General features: G+C 50.5%; 1 long non-coding RNA gene across 2 annotated transcripts in view; it reads left to right on the top strand.

Annotated features, from left to right (window-relative positions):
• The window catches only part of LOC134415506 (uncharacterized), a 32,005-nt gene that overhangs the window by 3,734 nt on the left and 6,166 nt on the right, over window positions 1–22,105 (top strand). Inside the window, exons 2-3 of one of the 2 annotated variants that reach the window (XR_010027067.1) lie at window positions 4,682–4,780; window positions 5,182–5,925. This is a non-coding gene — a long non-coding RNA (uncharacterized LOC134415506). Of the gene's footprint in view, window positions 1–4,681; window positions 4,781–5,181; window positions 9,877–22,105 lie in introns of those variants that run through there. The other variant, XR_010027066.1, reaches the window with a different exon arrangement.

Below are 22,105 nucleotides of genomic sequence, written 5' to 3'. Positions count from 1 at the left end.
GGTTGGAGTTTCGTGTGAAGTGTTTTTGTTGGAAGCAGCAGCAGCTCAAGAAGTTCCTCCTCGCCTCCCTGCATTCGGTTCCTTTTTCTGCCTTGTGCCACCCCGTGAGTCATGCAAATACACCCCGGTCAGTGAACTGGTAACTTTGAAAAACAAGGAGGGTTTTTTTAATCAGAGTAGGTGAAACTCACTGCTCATGTTGGCCAAAGACTGCTGGGTCTTTGCTAAGCTGGTGGTAGGAGTCCGAGTAGGCATCCACTGACCTGGTTTGCCACCAGAAATTATCATCTCTCCAACAGCAAGGTCTCTTGCCTTGTGAGGAAAGCCAGTGCTCCTGCTTACTCACCTGAGGCTTATTCAAGCCTATTCATGAAATGGGAGGAATTGTCTTGCCAAGAGAAGTTATTTGGGAAATTTTGAAGAATATGCCACCGACCTATGGAATCACAGAATAGTTTGGCTTGGAAAGGACCTTAAAAATCATCTCCTTCCAACCCCCTGCCAAGGGCAGGAAGAGCTTCCACTAGACCAGATTGCTCAGGACCCTATGCAGCCAGGCCTAGAACCCTTCTGAGGATGGGGCACCATCACTTATTTCACCCTGTAGAAACCAGAAACATTCCAGGAAGTGATTTCTCATCCCTACTTGCACTAGAAGACACCAGGCTAATGGGGCAGACATAATTTCCTTTCAGACTGCCTCATTCTCTGTACATGGACCATTGCTTCCACATCTCCCATAGAAACAGAACATTTCTGTGTTGGTGTTGTTGTTATGGGAAAGTAGCTGCTGCATGGGAAAATTTGTGACTCCAGTTCATATAGAAACCACAACTACAGCTTGCATTAACATGAATTGGGAAGTTAAATCAACAAAGCCCATAGACTTCCCTGGGTGAGGGAAGGGAGAGTTTGGGTGGGCGTTCTCACCCCTTTGACCCTCCCTATGATCTCCAGGAAACTGGGAAGGGAAATGTCTACCAAGAGCAGATGTTCCCAGCAGGAATATATAGATATACACACACACATGTATACAAAAGCACAGACATTTCAAGCCAGGTGTGTTATCACTGATGGATTTCCCACCTCAAGAACCCCATGGGATTTCAGGGCCAGGCACCAGGGAGCCAGGGGTGGCAGATGGGGAGTGAAGCATGGCACTGTTGGGTGGAGATGTGGTTGCCATCACACCTGAGCTGATCTCTCTTCTGGAAATGGTGGGAGCACAGCTGGAGACCCTGTTTTCCCAGAGGACTAAGAAAGGAGAAAGAGCATCTGATGGCCAGGCATGAGCACCACCTTAGCCCTGTGCCCAGGGCTGTGGGATAACCAGCAGGTGGGATGGGGAGGTGAGGCAGCAGGTAAAGAGCAGGTGGCCCTGCATCTTCTCCCCTGGTGAGATCAGGGGGTGAGGCTCATGAGGCTGGCATCTCACATCCTTCCCTGGTCAGTGACTTGCTGTGAAGAAGTTTCCTTCCTGACCCCCCAAGTCATGCAAGTGCTGTCAAGCAAGACAACTTTTATCTGACTGGTTTGGTGCACGTGGAACAAGCCCAGCAGTCACATCTGCATCTCTCCAAGTTAAAATGATGGATGCATTTGAAGCTTCTTGTTTTGGGGTTTTATCCCTTTGGAGTCTTGTTTTGCAGGAGGTGCTTTGGCTCAGCTGCAGAGTGAGGTCTGGCTACAGAAGCAGAATGCTCTTGTTAACCTCAGCAGAAGCACTGGGACCCTGGGCACCTCCTCCAGTGCCCTCATTCACCTCCCTCCTCCCTTCCTCATCCCTTTCCTTCTCCTTGGTGCAGGTGCTCTGGGGCTGAGGCTTGAACAGTGCCTAACAAAGCCAAGCCTTGCTCTCAGCTGGGGTATCTTGATGGTCATGAAGCTGAAATGAAAAATTATGAAGAGCATTTTTATGGATGAACCTGAATGCCTTGCAATGTCCCTGGGTTTACCCTGGAGGAAGTGAAGCAGTGGATTAAGTGTTTTAGCCATGAGCAGAGCGCTGGCAGCAGAGCTCAGAGCCTCATGCCAAGCAGAGGATCAATCACGTGTTGTCTTGCTCCCCTGTGGGCAGCATGGCCTAAGTGGCACTGGGAGGTGACAAGAGACGGGATGGTTTGCAGAGCTTTCAGAGAGCCCTGCAAAGCTCGGTATGAGCTTCCCAAAGCCAGTTGCTTTCCAGGAAGGACTGTGCACTCTTGCAGGTTCAACATCAAATGCAAACAGCAAGCAGCCCTCCCTGCCAATCCGTTATCCATGTCAGCTGTGGGTGCAAGATCCCCCCTGTGTCAGATTACCCAGCACACGCGATCCTGCCAGCTTTGAGCCTGTGTCACCTGCAGGGCCATTGGAGTGGCACGGGCAGCCACTGCCTAATCCAGCCTACATCCTCCTGGTACAGAGGGGAACCAGCAAATAACTCTCACCACTTCTAACCCCACAGGCTTCACTGCACAGAGCACAGCACACTGCTCCCTCTGCTCAAGCTGGCTCTGCACCCTTGGGGTTTCATTTGGAGCCCCAGGAAAATGTCACTTCCCAAGTGACCATGCTCAGCAGCCCAGCTGCCCCCAGCAGGGCGGATCTCATTGCTGAGTGGTCACAGATAATCTCAGCCACAGTTTAATCAGGTAGTGGTGTTCATGCGGGGAGGATGATCAGGGTGAGATGTAGCTCACATGGGGCTCTACTGTCCCTGCACACGTATTTGATGTGTATTGGATACTGTGTTATTCAGGGCAGTTTAGGGTGACAACAAAGACATGCAAAGAGCTTAAAATAGCGCCTGACCAGGCGATAAAAGCACACATTAAACACAAGTGTCCTTGAAAAGGGGCAAGGGCTGCCTCCGTGTGGGTTAGTGCCTCCCGAAACCGAGACCCAGAGCCTTTCAGCGGCTCCCAGGGCTATCCGGTGACAGCGCAGCGAGGAAGGCAAAACTCTCCTGCATCCGTGAGGATGATGGCGGGGGATGGAGGAGACCCTGGATGGGGACAGCTCAGGAGGCAAGTAGCAGGGAGGAATATGAGGCTGAGGTCCCAGATGGCACAGAGGAAACCATCGGGGAAATCAGTAACGGGTCAGCCTCAGCGTGGGTAGGTGACGGAGCCTGGGAACACGCCGGCTCTCTGAGTCACCGGGGTTTGTGCAGCCTCAGCCCTGGCAGCGCTGGGTGTTCCCAGCCTTTGCTGCGGTGGGAAATGTGCCTGGAGCAGCCTGGTGGGACTCGGCGGGCTCCAGGCAGTGCCTGGGTGTCCCGGGCTCCGCGGGGAGCAGGGCAGGGTCACCTGGAGGTGGCGAGGTGTTCTCATCTCCCCTGGGCTCCTGCAGCCAGCGCAACTCCTTAAAAGCCCCGCCCAAGCTTGGCAGATTTAAATCACTTCAGGCCATTTAATCATCACATAAGCAGAGCTTAAGGACTAATTTATAGTCCTTTATAGTTTATACTTTACACTGCTTAGAGTAACCCAGTGGGTTGTACAAGGAGCTGGTTATGCCATGATAAGCTTTCAGTGGAGATGAAAACCCAGGGAGCAGGGCTTCCAGCAGGAGAGCTCCAGCCTTGCATTACACACCAGTTTAGGAGGCAAGAGGAGGCTGTAGGATGCTCCCCGCAGTCTGGCACTCTCCTGCCTTCACACATTTTAACTGCCTGCAAATCCTCCTCCAGGAAACTGAGAATTAGCCCCGGTGCTAAATGACTTTGGAAGAGAGGATCCTTAGTGGAGACTTGCTGGAAAGAATAACAGGGCTGGATGTGTAAAGCAGTGAGCAGTTCACAGGCCAGCTCCTGGGAAGAACACATCCCTCCCATCTCACCAGCTTCCAGGTCCTTCTATAAACCGGGCAGTTTTTCTGTTCCCTTAGCAGCTTGTCAGACCCTCTCTGTGATTGTTTCTGCTCTGTTTGCCACCAGTTAAACTCCAGCTGGATGTGAGGGAGAAGGAGGCATGAGTCCCACACCCTGAGCTCAAATCACTTTCAGCCATGGTTTAAACACATCAGCTTGAGCCAGCCTAGGAGCTTGCCAGCACACAGGTCTCATTCCTGTCCTTTCTCCTGCAGCTCCAGGCTTCCAGCCCATCCTCCCTTTATCTTAGCTCTTGTGCTGGGTAACTCGGCCCTGACTTAGCAGAAACCTGTTCCCTTTTCCCACTCAGTTATTTTTGTGCCAGATTAGTAGTCTGGGTGTGTGGAGGCTGCGCAACACCAAAGCTGATGCAAGAGTGATAGGGTGGGGGTGAGGGATGGTTCCAGGCAGCCTGTGGGTGAAAGATAATCAGTGTGGGTACAAATGCTGCAGCAGAGCGGGTTACAAGGTCACCCCAGGTCAGAGGAGAAGCAGAGATGCCATTTGGGGTTACAGTGACAGCTGGGGTTAAAGGCCTGAGACTGAGGGAACTGGGCAGGGCTGCTGAGAGGTTCCTGGGACAGCCCCAGCAGCAGTTTGGGAATGACTGCTGTGACATGGGCATGGCTGGGGAGTGCCTTGGGAGCACTGTGGCTGCACCAGGCCTTGCTTGCGGCTCATTTCACCCAGAGCCCTGCCCCATCACTGCAAGGCACTGGGATGGTGGGACCCCAGTGCCACAGCTATGGGATAAGCCTGGTTAGAGGTAGCAGAGGGCTGGACATGTAGCTACCACATTCCTGCTCTTAGCAGTTTTTTCTATTTCAGCCTTGGAAACCTCTTCAAGTCCTGAAGTGTCTGTGGAGCAAATTGTCCTTGAAAATGAGCCAGGACACATCCCTCAAAATTCTGGATGCTGCAACTGAGGTAATTCTGTAATAAATGTAACCTTTCTGGCAACACAAGAGAGCAATTAAGGAACCCTTAATTTTTAAGGGTCCTCACAAACACGCCACTAATTTCTAGCCAGAAACATTGGAAAATTTAGTCAAATCAGCTTCGATACTCAAGGGACTCTCCTGCCCTATAAGCCTTCCACATCTGCCTCTGTGCCTCTTCCCTCACACCATGCCTCAGCCATCCTCCCCCTGCTTCCCTCCTCAGCTATCCTTCCCCAGTTGTGAACAAAGAAACTTAACCAAACAGTGCTCCACTGGAGGGAAGGGAGGCAAGGGAAACAGGAAAGCAGATAATGTAACAACAAACAGCAACCCCATCCAAAGTACACAGAGGCGTGTTCATCTTTCCCTTTCTCTTTGCTTTTCCAGGGCCCCTAGGAAAACTGGCTACTGCCTCCATCCTGCAGCCTCCCACTGTGCCAGTTCACTGGTCTCAAGCTGCAGACTGTGCATTTCTCCCAGGCATCAGCTATCCATCCATCCATCCATCCATCCATCCATCCATCCATCCATCCATCCATCCATCCATCCATCCATCCATCCATCTCCACTAGCCACTACCCATCAGTGGTGCCCTTAGCAGGAGCCCCATATTGTCCTCTCTCAGAATCAGACTCACTCAATAGAGTCAAAACCCAGGGGCAGCCATTTTTTATGCGCAATTTCTGATACTGGTGGTGCTGGGCCCAGGTCTGAAGGCCACAGAGTGAGAGGAGTTTGACCCAGGAACTTGTAGACCTTTGGTTTCCATCACCAGGCTCACCTTGTGCTCAAGCAGGAGTGGAAGAGGAGTGACTCAGACTCACAGAATCAGTGGGGTTGGAAAAGACCTCTGAGATCATCGAGTCCAACCCAAACGCCACCTTGTCAACCAGACCACGGCACTCAGTGCCAGGTCCCATCTTTCCTTAAACATCTCCAGGGACAGTGACTCCACTGCCTCCCTGGGCAATCCATTCCAATGTTTAACAACCCTTTCCATGAGGAATTTCCTCCTGATGTCCAACCTGAACCTCTCCTGGTGCAGCTTGAGGCTAATCCTCATTAGATCCCTGGGAGAAGAGGCTGCCCCCGCCTTGCTGCAACCCTTGCAGGTGTCTGCAGAGAGCAGGGGTGAGGATCAGGGGCCTGGGGAGGTGGCTCTGGCTGCATGGCCCGGGCAGTGGCGCAGTGCCAGGCGAGGACAAGCTGTTCCCTGGCTCCTTATTGTTACCAGATGAGTGGGGGACGTTTACGATCGCTGGGTATGGATAATCAAATTCTGACTGGGACAGAGGAAGGAGAGCTGCCCTCCTCTTCCCTCCTGCACCCCACACCAGGCACTCAGCCCCCTGCCCTCCCACAGGGCTTTGTTCCTGGACGTGACTGTGGATCCCACACCCCCACGACGCCCTGCTCTGTCTGGGGTTATTGTGTGCTGCCCAGAACAATGTGCTGTGGTTAGGGATGCCTGGGAGAGCGCCGGGAGGCTCCCTGCTCCCCCTCTCCCTGCTAGTGCTGGGGGAGGCAGCTTTTGGCCATCTGGTAGCTGTGGGTTTGGTGGAGGTCCCCCAGCAGGGGAGGAGATGCAATCACCAGTGCTGTTCCTAGAGAGGAAAGCCAGCATTTGGCACTGCTGAGCCACAGATGCGCTGTGTGTCTTGGGCATGGGATGGCCTTGGGCACTGTAGCATGACAGGAGAGCTCATGTGGGAGGGGACTGCAGGAGGTCTCCAGCCCAACCTCTTCATCCTGCCAGCTCCTGGGTCAGACCAGGTTGCTCGGGGCTTTAGTGAGTTGGTTCTTAGAGACCTTCAAGGCTGGAGGCAGCACAGCCTTTCTGGACACCCTGTATCGGTGCTGAACTGACCTCCTCATAGTGGGAACAGTTTTCTCATATCCAGTCTGAACCTCTCTGGCTTCAGCTTATGTCCAGTGTCTATTGAGTTCCCCTTGTGCACCTCTGTGTACAGCTTGAGTTCATCATCTCCATATCCTCCTTGCAGGTACACCAGAGCTTCTCTTCTCCAGCCCTGCACGCTCAGCCTCCCCTCGCAGGCTGTGTGATCCCACAGGGCTGTGTGAGCTCTGGTTGTCCTGATGGCCTTTCCCTGGGCTCTTTCCCATGTGTCTCCATCTCTCTTGTACTGGAGGCTGTTGCAGTACCCAGTCATGGTGTCAGCAGGGCTGAGCAGAGGGGAGGAGTGGCCTTCTCTACCTGCTGGCAATGCTCTGCCTAATGCAGCCCGAGGGCCTGCTTGCCTTCTTTGCTGTGATGATGCATTGCTGACTCAGTGCCCTTTCTGCACAGCTGCTCCTCCACCAGTCACCCCAGCCTGTGTTGTAGCCTGGGGGTTATTCCTTCCCGGACCCTGGACATGGCATTTGCCCTGGATGAAGTCCATGAATATCCTTGCAGTATCAAGTCAAAGAGAGTGAGGAGGCAGCAAGTGTCTTGTGGACTTCCCCGAGTCACAGCGACTTTCACTTTGTAATGGTTTGGAAAGTCCCATCTAGCAGACCATACCCTCACCTTAGAGGGGAAAAATCTGCTTTTTTGGGATGTTGTGATGGCTGGAAGCTCAGGCAGGAATAGGGGTCAGGGATATAACCAGGAATCAGAGCCACCCAGCGCTGAGGTGGGGACTTGGGGAACACTGGGGGACACAGGGCTTTTCACACCAATCTGTCATATGCAAAACCCTCAGGAGCTAGGGGCTTCTGTGTCCTCCAGTGGCATGGTACAGACAGGAGGGAAGGGCAAATGTGTGCTTCCTGGCTTTGGGAGTCCCTTTGGCTGCCTGGGTGAGATGTCCCTCCACAAACGTTCTGTTTACACAGCCCTTCTGAGTCGGGCATTTGTGCATTGCAGGAGCTGAGCTTTGCATCGTTTGGACTTTTTCTTGCTGGTTGTTTCCCCTTGTGCCCAGGTCCCCCTGGAGTCCACTCTCAGACAGTTTGGTGTGGGGCATGTTTGGTCTGGGATTTGTTAATCACCTTCCTTTACTGTGTGAGTCTTTGGCCAACGAGCATGTCAGGAGATGGGCATTGCCTTGGTGGAGACAAGGCAGGATAATGTTCTTCTCTGAGGAATATCCAGGGAGAGCAGGATCCTTACAGGCTCTTGTGAGACCCCATCTGGAGAGCTGTGTCCAGAACTGGGGTCCTCAGAACAAGAAAGACATGGAGTTGTTGGAACGGGTCCAGAGGAGACCACAGAGAAGCTCAAAGGGCTGGAGCCCCTGTCCTTTGCAGACGGACTGGGAGAGTTGGGGTGGATCAGCCTGGAGAAGAGAAGGCTCTGGGAAGACCTTAGAGAGCTTCCCAGTAATTGAAGAGAGCTTATAAAAAAGAGGGAGAGCAGCTTCTTACATGAGTAGATACTAATAGGACAGAGGGGAATGTTTGTAAACTAAGAGACAAGAGTTTTAGTCTAAATGTTAGGAAGAAATTCTTTACTCAGAGACTGGTGAGGTCCTAGCACAGATTGTCCAGAGAAGCTGTAGATCCCTGGAAGTGTTCAGGGCCAAGTTGGATGGAGCTTGGAGCAACCTGGTCTGGTGGGTGGCATCCCTGCCCATGGCAGAGAGGTTGGAACGAGATGATCTTTAGAGGTTCATCCAACCCAAACCATTCCATCATTCATGTGAAGTGGGACATGTAGGAACACGTCATTGCTTTTCTGGGGATGAAGACAAAGACCCCCTTGGCTCCCATTCTTCTCCAGCTTACCACAGCAGCAGTGCAGGGTCTCACCCTCGCCATAGAAAGGTCCCTTCCCCAGACCAGAGTATTTATTCCCAGGACTTCCCCGCCCCAGGGCTGCTCATTCATCTCTTGCAGACAGAATGGAGCCTGTCACAAGAGCAGATGCAGAGCAGGCAGAGCTCCCCATGAGACCCTTCACCACTAGAGATGATAAACAGATGGGGAAATCTGCTGGGAAATGCATTGACGTAAGGAGGTGAGAGGCTGGAGCAGTGTCCCCAAGGAGGTGCAAACGCTGAGAAAGCTGCATGCAGAGCCCGGTGCACAATGGCTCTTTGATATCCCCAGACGCTGCTAATGGGCCGTTTCCTCTCCCAGCCCTCCCTGTGGAACAGAGATGTCTTGCTGGATGTTTTGCCCTCCCCTTATCTGTCTCCCTGACTGATCTCTGGGATTTCCTCTGATCAGGCTGCTGGGTCATCCCAGGCTAGTGTCCCTCGCAGGATCCCTCTGTCCCCAGAGCTGCTGTGGCCAGAAGCATTTTCCTTCAGAGGATAACTGCAGCAGATGTGAAGGGAGCGTGGAGAAGCCTCAGCCTTCCCATCTGGAGGGAGAATTGGGCTCAGGTACTTCAGGACTTCAATCTGACCAAACAGCCATCCTTGGGGGGGGTTTACACCAGGACTGCACCCTGCTGCATCGATCCTTCTTGGAAGGATGAGGCCATCTATGCAATTATTTGTATAATCTATGTGATACACCTCTCCCTTTCCCTCCAGAAATTAAATGTGGGAGTCCCTGGCAGCCCACTCTCCCAGCCAGGCATCCAGGAGAGCAATCCTGAGACCACCACACTGGGCACAGCAGAGACAGGCACATGCCTGAGAAATTCATCCCTACAGATTCAAGGTGCTGAGCAGGTCTTTATTATCAAATTTTAATTACCGTGGCTGAATTTTTAATAGAGCAATTGTGCAATTCCACTTTAGATCCCATCCCCTAGGCCAGGTTGCTCGCGTCACACTCCCTGATGCTGCGGCTGTGAGTTTTTTTGGCTAATGCAGCAAAAATTCTTATTGGATTTGGAAATAGAAGAAATTAGTTGCCCTGGGGGAAGGGGAGGCAGAGGTCTGCCTGGCATGCAGAGCTGCCAGGAGGCTCTGACAGCCAGACATATATTGCTGTTTATAATACTTAATAGCGAGCAGCTCTACAAAGTCCTTTCTTTATTCATTTCTCTCCCTAGCACTTCACAGCATGCAATAACTTGGATTTATAAATTAAACATGTTCCTTGTTTTAATACATCATCTACTTCTTATTCCTTAGTCCCATAATGGGATTTTTAATTGCCTGTCATAGAATCGTGCATCCTCCTGGCAGCCCGGGAGAGCGAGTGCAGCCATGAGTTCATTGGCCCATGTTGGCATTAAATGGTGCATTTAAATCTTCACATTAACAAAGGCAGGGAACACGAGTGGGAATGTGGAACAGTCATCATTAAGAAGAATTGTTTTCTGTGGCAGAAAATGAGGAAAACCAGGCCAAAAATACAAACAGATTTCCCCCTTCCCTCCCCCCGGCTCCCCAAAGGGAAAAGCGCTGCACAGTGTTTTAATTATTGCTGGGTTTATTTTCAACTGATGCGTATCCAACAGCTCGAGCCCACATTAGAGTCCAAGGGGCTGAGGCAGGGGCTGGAAGACCCACTCCAGGGGTGGCCACACACACACATTATCTGGTGCCTAAGCTGGACCATCAAGCTCCAGACCCCTGTCCTGCTGCCTTTGCTGCAGAGCCACGGCTGCCTTTTCCCTGCTTCTGTGCTCAGCAGTGCTCAGATCTGTGTGTCTGGGTGAGGCAGTCCAGCCAAGGTGTCCCTGCCAGAGCCCAGGAACCCTGGGCAGGAGGGGACACAGGGGAGGGAGATGGAGAGTGGGGCACCAGGTACCCCCTGTTGCTGTGTTCAGCCCCAGTGCAGCCAGTGAGCCCCATGAGCTGCTCAGATCCCTGCACCCAAAGAGGGTGTGCTGGGGGACAAGGGACAGAAAAAGGCAGATAAAAGGTTAACAGGGATGGAGCTCCTGCCCTGATGCAATTTAATGTGATTGCCTCTTGCAACACTTGAATATCTGCTCTTTGCAAGAATTGGCTGTATCCAGGAGCTTTTTATCACAGCTTCCCCTTCCTGGCAAAACAAAGTTAAATCCTCCAACCTTTCTACTTTTTTCCTATCTTAATCTTTTTTAATTAATTAACATCTTTGCCAAAGCGTGCCCTAAATAGGAGACTTGGTCCAGCTGAGACCTTATCAGCATGGAGGCAAGCTGAGCAATTACCTCCTCTGGCTTACACACAGCACTCCAATATTGCATCCAGAAAGGAGATTTGCTTCTGCTGGTGTTTTCCCAACTGCAGATTTCTCACCCCCATCCTTTGTGAATTGCCATTCTCCTTCCTTTTCTGCTGTACTATCACTGGGTAGGAGCTCCCTGGTGGGTACTGTGTGTTTGATATGCTCCTGTCAGAGCCATACTTTGTATTATTTACTGGATTTCAACTGATTCAAGTCAGGCTTTTTCTCCAATTTTTCCAGGCAGTTTTGAATTCTCATCCAGTCCCCCAGGTGCTTGACATCCAGCACAACCTGCATATTTTAGAAAAGCATTCCCTAGACCATGGCTTGGGTCAGTAAATGAATATGCTGAATAAGATCACCTTTATGCCTGATCCAGGAAGACCCTGCTCAAAATCTCCTCCTTGTGTGACTGAAAACTATCTGCAGTGACTCCAGCTGTATTTTATTAAATTGTCCCTAAATTCACTTTCTCATATTTCCTTAATTTAAGGGAATTGGTAAAATGTCAGATGGGACTATCTCAAAAGCTTGGCTTAAATCATGGCACATTTCAGCTGCCCACGAGAGAGCCAGAGTTGAACATTGCTCTGGTTTGGGCAATTCATTTTTGACAAATTTATCTTCTCTTCTTATTCCTATGTTTTCCTCTGGCTTTGTATCAGCTGTTTGTTTAATAATTTGTTCTGGGTCTTTTCCAAGACTCAGAGTTAGGCTCTGATGTATAAATCCTGCATTTTAAAGGGAGATGTTGTGCCTGCTGGTTCCTGCTCCCTAGGGTATTTCCTAGCCCAGGGTGTCTGGGAAGAACATCCCAACTCCTTCCACTGCTCACCTCCCGCAGGATCATCCTCTGCTTCTGCTGACTCCATCTCCTCTGTCCCACCTAAACCACCTCTGGATGACTTCTTTCTGCTCTACCCCTTGGTTTGATTAACTGGTAATTACAGTCAGCTGATGACAAGGAACCTTTTTTGTGAACACAGCACTGGCCTTTCCCAAGTCATCCCTTGGTTCCTCTCCTTCCTCTTTCTTCTCCTGATGTGTTTACAGATCCTCCTGCTGGTTTCCCACCCGTGCTAGCTGAAACTCATTCAGGCTGTGTGGTTTCACAGTGGGGCAGGTTTTGATGTAAATACACAATGAGCTCCCACAGTCCCACCTCCCTCTGCCCTGGGTTTGCAGCAGGGCCTCTGGTGTTGGGCTCAGTGTTCATGTTCTCTGCCTTCCTCCTGGCAGGATAAACCACCCAGTGTCCTTAGGCCTTTTCCCTGCTGTGCTGGCTCTCCTTCTCCCTCAGGAGGTACCCACAGCTTCCCCATGGGTGCCAAAATCACCTGGTTTGGGTCCAGCCTCCCTCTACCCCTGCTCTTGCATCTCTCTCCTTGTGAGAAAGATTAAGTCTGCCACTTTGTGATTGCTCTCCCCGAAATCACTGTTCCTTCAGTTCCCAGCTGGCTCCTCGTGGTTGGAGCCTGGTGAATGTACTGTGTGTCCATCTGAGCTGAAGTGTTGTCCCCAGCATCCTAGGGATTCACCGGACTGGGATTCTGTCTCATTTCCAGTTGTGGGGACTTAAAATAACATCCCTCACTTTCACTGTCGTTGTTAACTGGAAAATCCTCTCCTGCCTCCTCCTCCTCCTCAGCTCTTCTGCCATGGTCACATCCCAGGCCCTGCTGTGTACCCTTCTGGGACTGCCTTCCTTTCCTCTGCTCTTCCCAGATTTGCTCCTTAAGGACAGAAATAGGTTTCTGTGCTGTGCATTCTCTGGCAATTTTGTCATCATTGGGACTGTGTCGAAGAATTCACGGTGTATTTATTTATCTCCTTGACTCCTGGGGGAAGTTGATAATCACTGCATTGTCCTTTTCCCTTTGTTGGGCCACCCTTAGGCCAGCAATTTCTCCAAGAAAACTGGATCCTCCCTCTTCTCCTGTAATTATAGACTTCTGCCCAAGGTGTGGGGCTCTCAGCTGTGAAAATTCAGCCACCAAAATCTTCATTTCCAGCCAGAATTGGCTGCCTTTTCTCTCATTGCTCATCCCAGTGACCACAGAGTTTGAAGAATGAGGTATTTGGGGGTAAGGATCATGCACCTCCCAGCTTTGGTGTCCCACAGGCATCCAAGCCTGAGCACTGAGCCCTCTTCTTTTCCACTGGCACCCAGGGAACCCCAAGCCCCTCCAAACCCTGCAGGCACCAGGGGCTGGGACTCACAGGTCCCCTCCCAAACCAGCAGGTTAAGCCAACCTGCATCACAAACAGGAGACCCAGCATGCAGTAAAGGGGTATTTAACATGAAAATTAGATTCTGAGAGTGGCCTCAGACTGTTCAGGCAAGTATTATAATTAACTGTGAGATGTCTCTGCAAATGTGGCTGGCTGGAGCAAGCGGCTCGAGCATCCTTTCTCCGGTCTTATTCTGCAATGCAAGAGTTTATTTACTGTACATTTCAAAATAGAGCCCTTCCCCCCTCCCCATTTTGTGTGGAACAAACAATGCTATGTCTCTCCTGCCACTGCAGTATTAGAAAAAAACTGGGTCATGCATATAATTCTGCAGAGGGAAACAAAAGGCCATTCTGCCCCTCTTGGATCTCGTATTTATGGATGCTGTGGCACATTATGGTAATTCTCGCTTGAATCCAGCATATAATTAATAGCTAATAATTAGGCTGTGGCATTTTTACATGCAGATACAGGCAGAGATTCATGACACAGTGGACAAGACAGTAAAATATGACTGACACATAAAACTGCTTGCACATTTTCCAAGGCACCAGATTCCCATCTCCGCTTTGCCTTCTGGCTTTTCACACGCTCGTGTGTGAAAAAAACTCTCTCTCCCTTTTTGGTTGTTGATAACAAATTCTTTCCTTTGTTTGTATTCTGTCCAATTTAAACAAAAAAAAAAAAAAATGACACCATGTCTGCATGCAAGGCTGGACGGTTGGTGGATTTATTATAAGTTTGAAGTCGACATCTGTTCTGGACTCACAGAGGGGTAATTCCAGGAAGGCAGTAAACTGTGGGGACACAAGAATACACTTGCTTGTAGGCTGTACATGTTGATTTTATAAATGCTCATGCACAAAGTAGAAAAAACAACTTTGGCTTGATGAACAGCTTGAAACCACCAGAAGTGAAATCTAGTGTAAATATATTGATTTCTGGTACATTTTAGTGTTTCTTTGTGCTCCCCTGTGCATTTAGCCAAGTATTGTCTCTTATATATGCACCCAGTGACTCGTTGCAGTAAGAACATCCCCAGGCTGAAGAGATGAAAGTAAAATAAATAAAAAACCCCTAGAAAACTGTTTCCATGGCTGTGACTGGGAACAGAAGTGTTCCTGCTTTGCTGAGGTCAGGATGTGACATAACCACTCCCCTGCCAGCAAGGCTGAAGCAAAGAAGGTGATGAAGCAAAAATCACTCCCATTATCACTCTGGGATTATCCAACATAATACTGCAGGGTGAGATGAGGTCTCAGGGAATAAACATTGCCCTCTAAGTGTGTCCATCTCTGCACACTGCTGCTCCTCCCTGGCAAATCTGGGGTAACATATGGTCCAGGAAATCAAGGCTGCAGACTCCCCTCTAACTTCCCCAGGCACACACACAGCTCTGCATCATTACACATCACCTAAACACTAAATATCTGCTGCACATTTTGTCTGTGGGTTTAATTTTCAAAAAACAGCCAGCTAAGATTGTGGGTGTAGTGGGTTGGTGCTGGCTGGATGCCAGGCACTCATCAAAGCCTCTCTATCTTTCCCCTCTGCAGATGGACAGGGGAGAGAAAATGTAACAAAGGGTTCATGGGTGGAGACAAGGACAGAGGGAGATCACTCACCACATACCGTCACAGGCAGAACAGACTTGAATTAGAGATATTAATTTCATTTATGAATAACAAAACCAGAGAAGGGAAATGAGAAGCAAAATCAGACCTTAAAAATACATTCCCCTCACCTCTCCCTCTTTCCCAGCTGTACCTCCTCCCCCAGCATCTCAGGGAGACAGGGAGGGGAGGTTATGGTCAGTTCATCACCCGTGGCTTCTCCCACTGCTCAGGGACAGGAGTCGCTCTCCTGCTGCACCCTGGGGTCCCTCCCATGGGAGACAGTGCTCCAGGAACTTCTCCAGCATGAGTCCATCCCATGGGCAAGAGTGCTCCCCAGACTGCTGCACTGTGGGTCCCTCTTCCACGGGGTCAGTCCTTCAGGAACAGGCTGCCCCATCGTGGGGCCCCAGAGGGTCGCAATGCTACCAGGAAACCTGCTCCAGCATTGTCTTCTCTCTGCACAGCTCCCTGCCAGGACCCTGCCCCAGCACAGCCTTCCCACGGGCTCACAGCCTCCTCCCAGGCATCCACCTGCTGCACTGGCGGCTCCTCCATGGGCTGCAGGAGGACCTCTGCTCTCCCGTGGTCTCCATGGGCTGCAGGAGGATCTCTGCTCTCCCGTGGTCTCCATGGGCTGCAGGTGGATCTCTGCTCTCCCGTGGTCTCCATGGGCTGCAGGGGAATCCCAGCTCTGGCGCCTGGAGCAGCTCCTGCTCCTCCTTCTCCACTGACCTGCCGAGCTGTCAGTGTGTCTGCAGTGTCAGGGTGTCTGCAGAGCTCTTCCTCTCACGTGTTCTCACTCTGCTCTTCTCTGGCTGCAATTACACCTGCTCAATAACATTTTATTCTTCTTCCTAAATATATTATCACAGAGGCATTACCACTATTTCTAACTGGCCTGGCCTTGGCCAGCAGTGGGTTCATCCTGGAGCTGCCAGAGATTGGCTCTGCTGGACATGGGGGAAGCTTCTGGCAGCTTCTCACAGAAGCCACTCCTGTGGCTCTCCCCCAACCAAAACCTGGCCATGCCAACCCAGCACATGGATCTGCACAACCTCATTGCAGCATCTCCTGGTACTGCAGTGCCCACATATGCCTCACCCAGGAAAGCCCAGAGTGTGTTATTTATTAATGTAATTGTAGGATGGTTTGGGTTGGAAGGGACCTTAAAGAACATCCAGTTCCAACTCCAACACCTTCCACTAGCCCAGGTTGCTCCAAGCCCCATCCAGCTTGGCCTTGAACACTTCCAGGGGTGGAGCATTGACAAATTGTTTGGGCAATCTGTGCCTGTGAATATTTCCCCACACTGACACTCCAAATAACTGGTGTGACTCAAGGCACTGGAAGGACTTGTGGGATAATGAAAAGCACCATTAAAAGCTGATATTGCTCTATAGCATCCCATTCAGAAGGATTTTAAGCAGCCCAAACCCTGGTACACAATCCTTTGTGGGTTTGCCCCTACTGACCTGAAAAGCAGTGGAACAGCACTGGCAGTGATGGCTACAGCATTCCTGCTCCTGGATAACCATGATAAACACATCCAGCATCCCTGCAACCCCGTGTTACACATGGAGCTGGGGGATGCAGTCCCTTGGGATCATGGGGGAGAGCAGGAGGTGTGTGGGGCTGGGGCTGCAGGAATGGCCAGGCCCTGCACACCCTGCCCTGGAGGGGAGAGGACAGCTTGAATCTGCTGCTCTGATTGAAAACACCTTACACCAGGGTCATGCTGGCACTGACACATTTTACCACCTTAACCCATAGACTTTCTGGGCTTAGGGAAAATACTTGACATGCCCCATTCCTCACCTGCTCTCTGCCCAGTTCCTTCCTGCTGGTTTTGCTCCTACTGTAGCTGCTCCACTCTAGATGAAAACAAAGAAAAATATGAGTGGAAAAGAGGGAGGCTGAGGCATACACACATTTCATTTTTATGGGCCTTTCACTGTATTTCATCTGTCTTTCCTTTAACACACCGGTGACATTTATGTATTTCTCGAAATGCCACCTAGGAAAGAAAACACATTAAGGAACAACTTGACATAAAGAGTGAGGTATCCTTCAATGGGCTTGGCTGGAAATGTGCAGAGCAGCCTGCAGGCACAGGCATCCCTCTGTGCTGAGCCATGCCTGGAACCTCTGGGTTCCAGTGATGAGATGCTCCAGCTCCACGCAGCAGATCAAAGCAGCTCCTGCTCCCTGGTTTGTCTTATGTGATCCAGCTGCCACTTGGAAGCAAAGCTTCTATCTGGAAAATAGGAATAATTTTTTCACAGAAGTGCCCTCCCAGCTCCCTCAGCTGTGCTTGTACTGTGTGCTGTTCACTGCTTTAGTGACCTGCCCTTTCTAGGAAACTGCAGGCAGGCACAGGGGAGACCATCACAGTGGTAATAATATTAGTAATAATAATGATGATGATGATGAAGGTTGTTAGTGCTGGGATGCAGATAGCTCCTGGCTCTGGGATGCTCCCTGGGCCAGGCACACCAGGGCAACAGGAGCAGGCTGGTGAATTATTTTGCCTTTTAGACACAAGAGCTTTGGAGCTAATAACACCCATCCTTTACCAAGGAACTGCTGCTCAGAGCCTTAATTTGATGGATGGTCTCTGCTGGGAGCAAAACACCTCTGCAGTTGTAGCTGACAGGCTTGGTACAGACAGGCAGGACCACACTTCTTATCCTCTATATTGTATATCACAGAGTCACAGAGTATTTGAGGCTGGAAAGGACCTTACAGATTATCTAATTCCAACCCCCTGCCATGGGCAGGGAGATCTCCCACTAGACCAGGTTTCTCCAAGTCCCATCCAACCTTGTGTTGAGCCCTTCTATGGTTGGGGAATCTGCAATCTCCCTGGGGAACCTGTTCCAGTGTCTCACCACCCTCACAGAAAAAAATTTCTTACTTATATCTAACCTTGGTTTCCCCTCTTTCAGTTTGTACCCCAATATGACTTGACATCTGCTATGGCAGTTTGGGTGTGCAGCTTGGCCCATACAGACCATCAGTCCTTTGTCCCCTAACGCTGGGTGAAGACCTTACCCCCACTTGTGTGTGTCCCTCCCAGGGGAAGGGGTGGGATGCTTCACACCCACCTGTCTGAGCACAGCCCTGGGGCTCTCCAGTTCCAGGCCCAAGAGCAGCTCTGGAGCTGAGCTGTTTCATGCTCTTGGGCAAATCCCTGGTACAGGGATCATCATCCAATGCCAGTCTCTGAGGGGAGCACAGAAGCTTCATTAGCTGATGTTTAGGGAAGGCTTTGGGCAGGAAAAGTGTATTCAGCGTTAAAAATGAATGAGCATCAGTAATGCCAAAAATGTCTGTGATAGAGGGAGAGAAAGACAATATTGGAGGACTGAATGCTCAGGGAGCTGAGAGCTGGCCGAGACAGAGCCACAGAATTCCTAGTGCCCAGGCCGAGGGCATGGCTGCAGCCCTGGCTGTGCACAGGGTCCTTCAGGGACTGTGGCCCAACTGGCTTGCCCCACCTTGTCCTGGCACATGGATCAATGGAATACTCAGCACTCTCTGGGCAGCAGCAAGCAGGAGATGTGCTGGTACCACTGTCCTTCCACCATCCCTTTATCTCAGTCTTCAGACTTGTTGGGCTGAAGACACCTCTCTTCCGCTGAGAAATGGGTGCTCCAACAAACTCCTCATGCTTTCCCCCCCCACTTACAGGGAGCAGCCCTGGGAAACCAGATTCATTCCTCCCTCTTCTCCTAGGACTGAATGTCATCCTTGGTCCTGATCTGGAGGCTGCAATTTCCTTGATTACAGGTCAGCATGGAGACCTCAACACGGGAAGATGAGCCACAGCTCTCTGGGCTGTCCTTGCTTTTGTGGTGACATTGGCTCAGGCTTTGTGCTGAAGAGCTGAGGGTGACAAGGTGTGGAAAGGAGGAGCTAGGAGCATGAGCTCAGCAATGACTGAGAAGGTGAATTTGCTGACTCACATGGTTTCCCTGCTGCTCTCCAGGGTCCCTCTCACACTGCAAGGAACCTGCCAGCATCCCTGTCCATGGCTTTGCTCCCTGGAGCAGCTCCTGTCCCTCCCAGGCAGCTCACATCTTGGCCAGCAGGAGCATAGAGGCTCTTTGCAATTCCAGCAGAGTTCCCAAAGGCTTGGATGGGAAAGCACCTTATAACCCTTCTTTTCCCAGCCCTCTAGCAGAAAAATATCTTTGATCTCTTGTGTATTACTACAACCTCCCTTGTGACGTGGTTCTGTAAGAGGGAAGGAAATGTCCCTTGGTCCCATCCCAGGTGAAGGTACAGCTCTCATGCACACATGCTGGAGCACACTGTGCCTCGTGCTCGTGGGGAAATGAGGACACTTCCTCCTCCCTCCCTGAGGAGCACAGCTGAGCTGCTTGCAGGGAAAGTGCTGCCAAGCTTCCCAGATGAGCTGCATGTCACTTCCCACGTCCCTGGCGTAGCAGCTCTGACATTGAGTTAACAAGTGCTGCCAGCACGCCGGGAGCATTCTCCCTTCTGGATGTTTTTCCAAACCAAATCCAAGCTCTGAGCCCATTTCACTGGTGACCCACTGTTGCTGCAGGGCAGGGAGGCAGAGCAAATTATATGAGAGACAGGATAATGATAGCAGGGACCAGGAGAACCTTTGGAGTGAGAGTGATGTTTCCCATTGCAGCAGAATCTGCAGAAGGTTCGTGCTATAGGATCCAAGCAGGACTGAGTGCAAAGTGCAGCAGGACAAGGTTGTGCTGTAATCAGAATTTCTGCTCAAAAGCAGCTTTCCCAATACCAGTGCTGGGTGCAGCCTTTCACAACCACAGCTTTCTCAGCCAGCCCACTCCAGTCTAAGGAGAGAAAAGAAAGGAAAAGCGATGAAAACTGATATTTCTCGTTCAAGAGAGAGAAAGATTCAGAAGATGGATGTTGGCCACAGGGCTTAACAGACGTCTTCACATTTCTTTTTTTATGATAAATATCATGTGTGACCCTTGGCAAATCAAAAACTTACACTCCATTGGAACATCTCATTTGCTTTCTTGTTTGACACAGAATTATAAGATGTAACCAGCTCCTCCTGTTGTGTCCAACAGCTTGTGTTTGACTAAAGCACAGATTTCCCATCTGTTCTGCAGTCTCAGTCCTTTTTGCTGCAACATCACATTGAGAGCTGGTACAGATGATCCCCCTAAATCCCTCAAATCCTCTTCTAGACACAGTGAGTCCCCATTCTATAGGCACTGCCTGTGTTTCTTGTTCTCCTCTACATCCCACAGCATGGAGAAATATTCTTCCTACGCTGCTGGAAGAGAGACAGGCCATGGTACAACTGCTCTCTCACTGATTATCCCACCAGTCTTTCTACAATCCCCAGCTCTTAACAGCAATTATATTAATTTTTTTTCCCTCAGTCTAGTGGCAGAGTTGATCAGTACTGGAATTAGCAGCTCTCCCTCCAGTTTCCAGTTCGGGAAACAGACTTTTATTTTGCCTGGAGCTATCTGCACCATTTCAGGCTAACTGGGGGTTATTGCTTCAGTAGGTCTGGATCATCCTGCACCCTGTAAAGCTCTGACACATGGGCTACTGCCCCACAGCAGCCCCTCCATGGGAAGACCTCAAGGAGAGCCCATCTTTAACAGAAGAAGAGAAGCAAGGTGCTGGAAGCAATTACATAGAAGGATATGGAAACTCCTGGACTTTGGCTCAGTTTAAAACCTTGTCCTCTTGCTTCTTGCTCTTCTGAAAACTGGCACAGTGTTCCCTAAAACCAGCACAGTGGTGCCTCCAAGTCTCAGCAAGTGGAGGCACAACAGAAAGGAGGTAAAAGAGGGCTGACAATGCCAGAGGTGACTGGGAAGCCCCGCTTCCTTGAAATTATGCTGGGATTTGCAGAGTTATTTTCATGTGGGATTAGAAGAGAACCTCAAACAACATTAAAGAAAGCAAAATCCTGCAGTTTTGTTTTGGAAACACAGACTTTTTTTGAAAGAAAATCTGGCTTCCAAGATGCCTGGCAGCTTTTGGATCAAAACAACAGAATGTCCAGGGGTCTCAGGGCTGCTCAGGGGATGGGCATTTGCCAGGAGAGACCATGGCAGATGCCTCTGTTCAGTAGAACAGGTACATGGAGACCTCTACTGATTGCTGGGTTTGTTGTTTGATTACAGAGATCCTGAGAATCTGACATGAGATTTTGAAGGAGGCCAGTGGTGGAGGTGTTGGGAGGGGAAGGAGGATTAGTAGGAAAGGGAATAACCAATTTCACACCCTTCAGTGCATTTAGCCAGGCCCACCTGGAGTTCTCATGATGCCAGCAGAGCACATAGGCGCAGACAAGGCTGGGAGTGAGACTGGTATGGATGAACAATTCTTTCCAGTGTGATTTTTCTCTTCCATTCCTGCACTCGTGGGCAGCCAGACTGCACCACAGGAATACTCCCACGTCCCTCCCCTTGCTGCTAAGGGTCTCTGAGACACATCAAGTTCCACTCATCCAACACAACAGGAGCTGCTGTGAGCACAAACCCAAGATCTGCTGCCCTTTCTTCTGCTCCTCCACCCCGTGGGCCCTCTCTGTGCACAAGCCCAGGGTGTGCCAATGCTGATTTGAGGCTGGGGGCTAAAGCCAGGAGTAAATGTGAGTGGTTAAGCAGGGACAGGAGTTCTACTGCTGAGAAAGCAGCTCCATATCAGCTCCTCCATATCACAACTTAAAATCACAGCCATGCACAGCTGTGCTGGTGCTGCTCAGCAATGAAGGAGCTGATGCATTCCTGCTGCTGATGTGAAGATTGTACTCAAGGAGGGAAATGTTTTAAGGAAAGTGGAGGCTCAGCAGAGCTTTTGATTGCAGATTTCAGTCCCTGAGTGATAGCACAGTGAGGGTCCTGAAACTATTTGACACAGGAGGTTTTTAGATACAGGCTATTATCCTTCAGGGCTGATTTGAAACAAATCTTGGGGGCTAATTATAAAATAGTGAACACATTGCACATCAGGGCACAGCAGGCATTAACACGTTATAGCCTAGTCATCAAACACACCTTTCACTCATAAACACCTGAGAACTTTGCCATTTACCAATCAGCCCAGCCCAGGATGCTTTTGAGATGCCTTTGTATGGCAGCTCAGGGCCCAGTACAGAGAGCAAGGCTCCTTTTCATTGCTGTGAGTCATGAAGGCATCCTTAGGCAATAGATCCTCCAAGGATTTCAGTGCTCTTCAGGCTGGCCCTTTACAAGGCATCAAGCATCTTCCTTGTGCAACCTTTACCCTGTCCTATCCTGCCCAAGCTGGATGAGTAATGATAAAACCCAGCACAGAGGCCAGTCCCTGTCTGCTTGGATTCTCAACAAGACTGAGCCTGGGGAGAAGGGCCCCAGCACAGGTTCTGACCCAGAGTCAATGAGGAGCCC

Source organism: Melospiza melodia, chromosome 3 (assembly GCF_035770615.1).
Source record: "Melospiza melodia melodia isolate bMelMel2 chromosome 3, bMelMel2.pri, whole genome shotgun sequence".
NCBI lineage: Eukaryota > Metazoa > Chordata > Aves > Passeriformes > Passerellidae > Melospiza > Melospiza melodia.
Note: the sequence above shows the minus strand (reverse complement) of the source record. Positions and strands in the feature narration are given on the sequence as shown.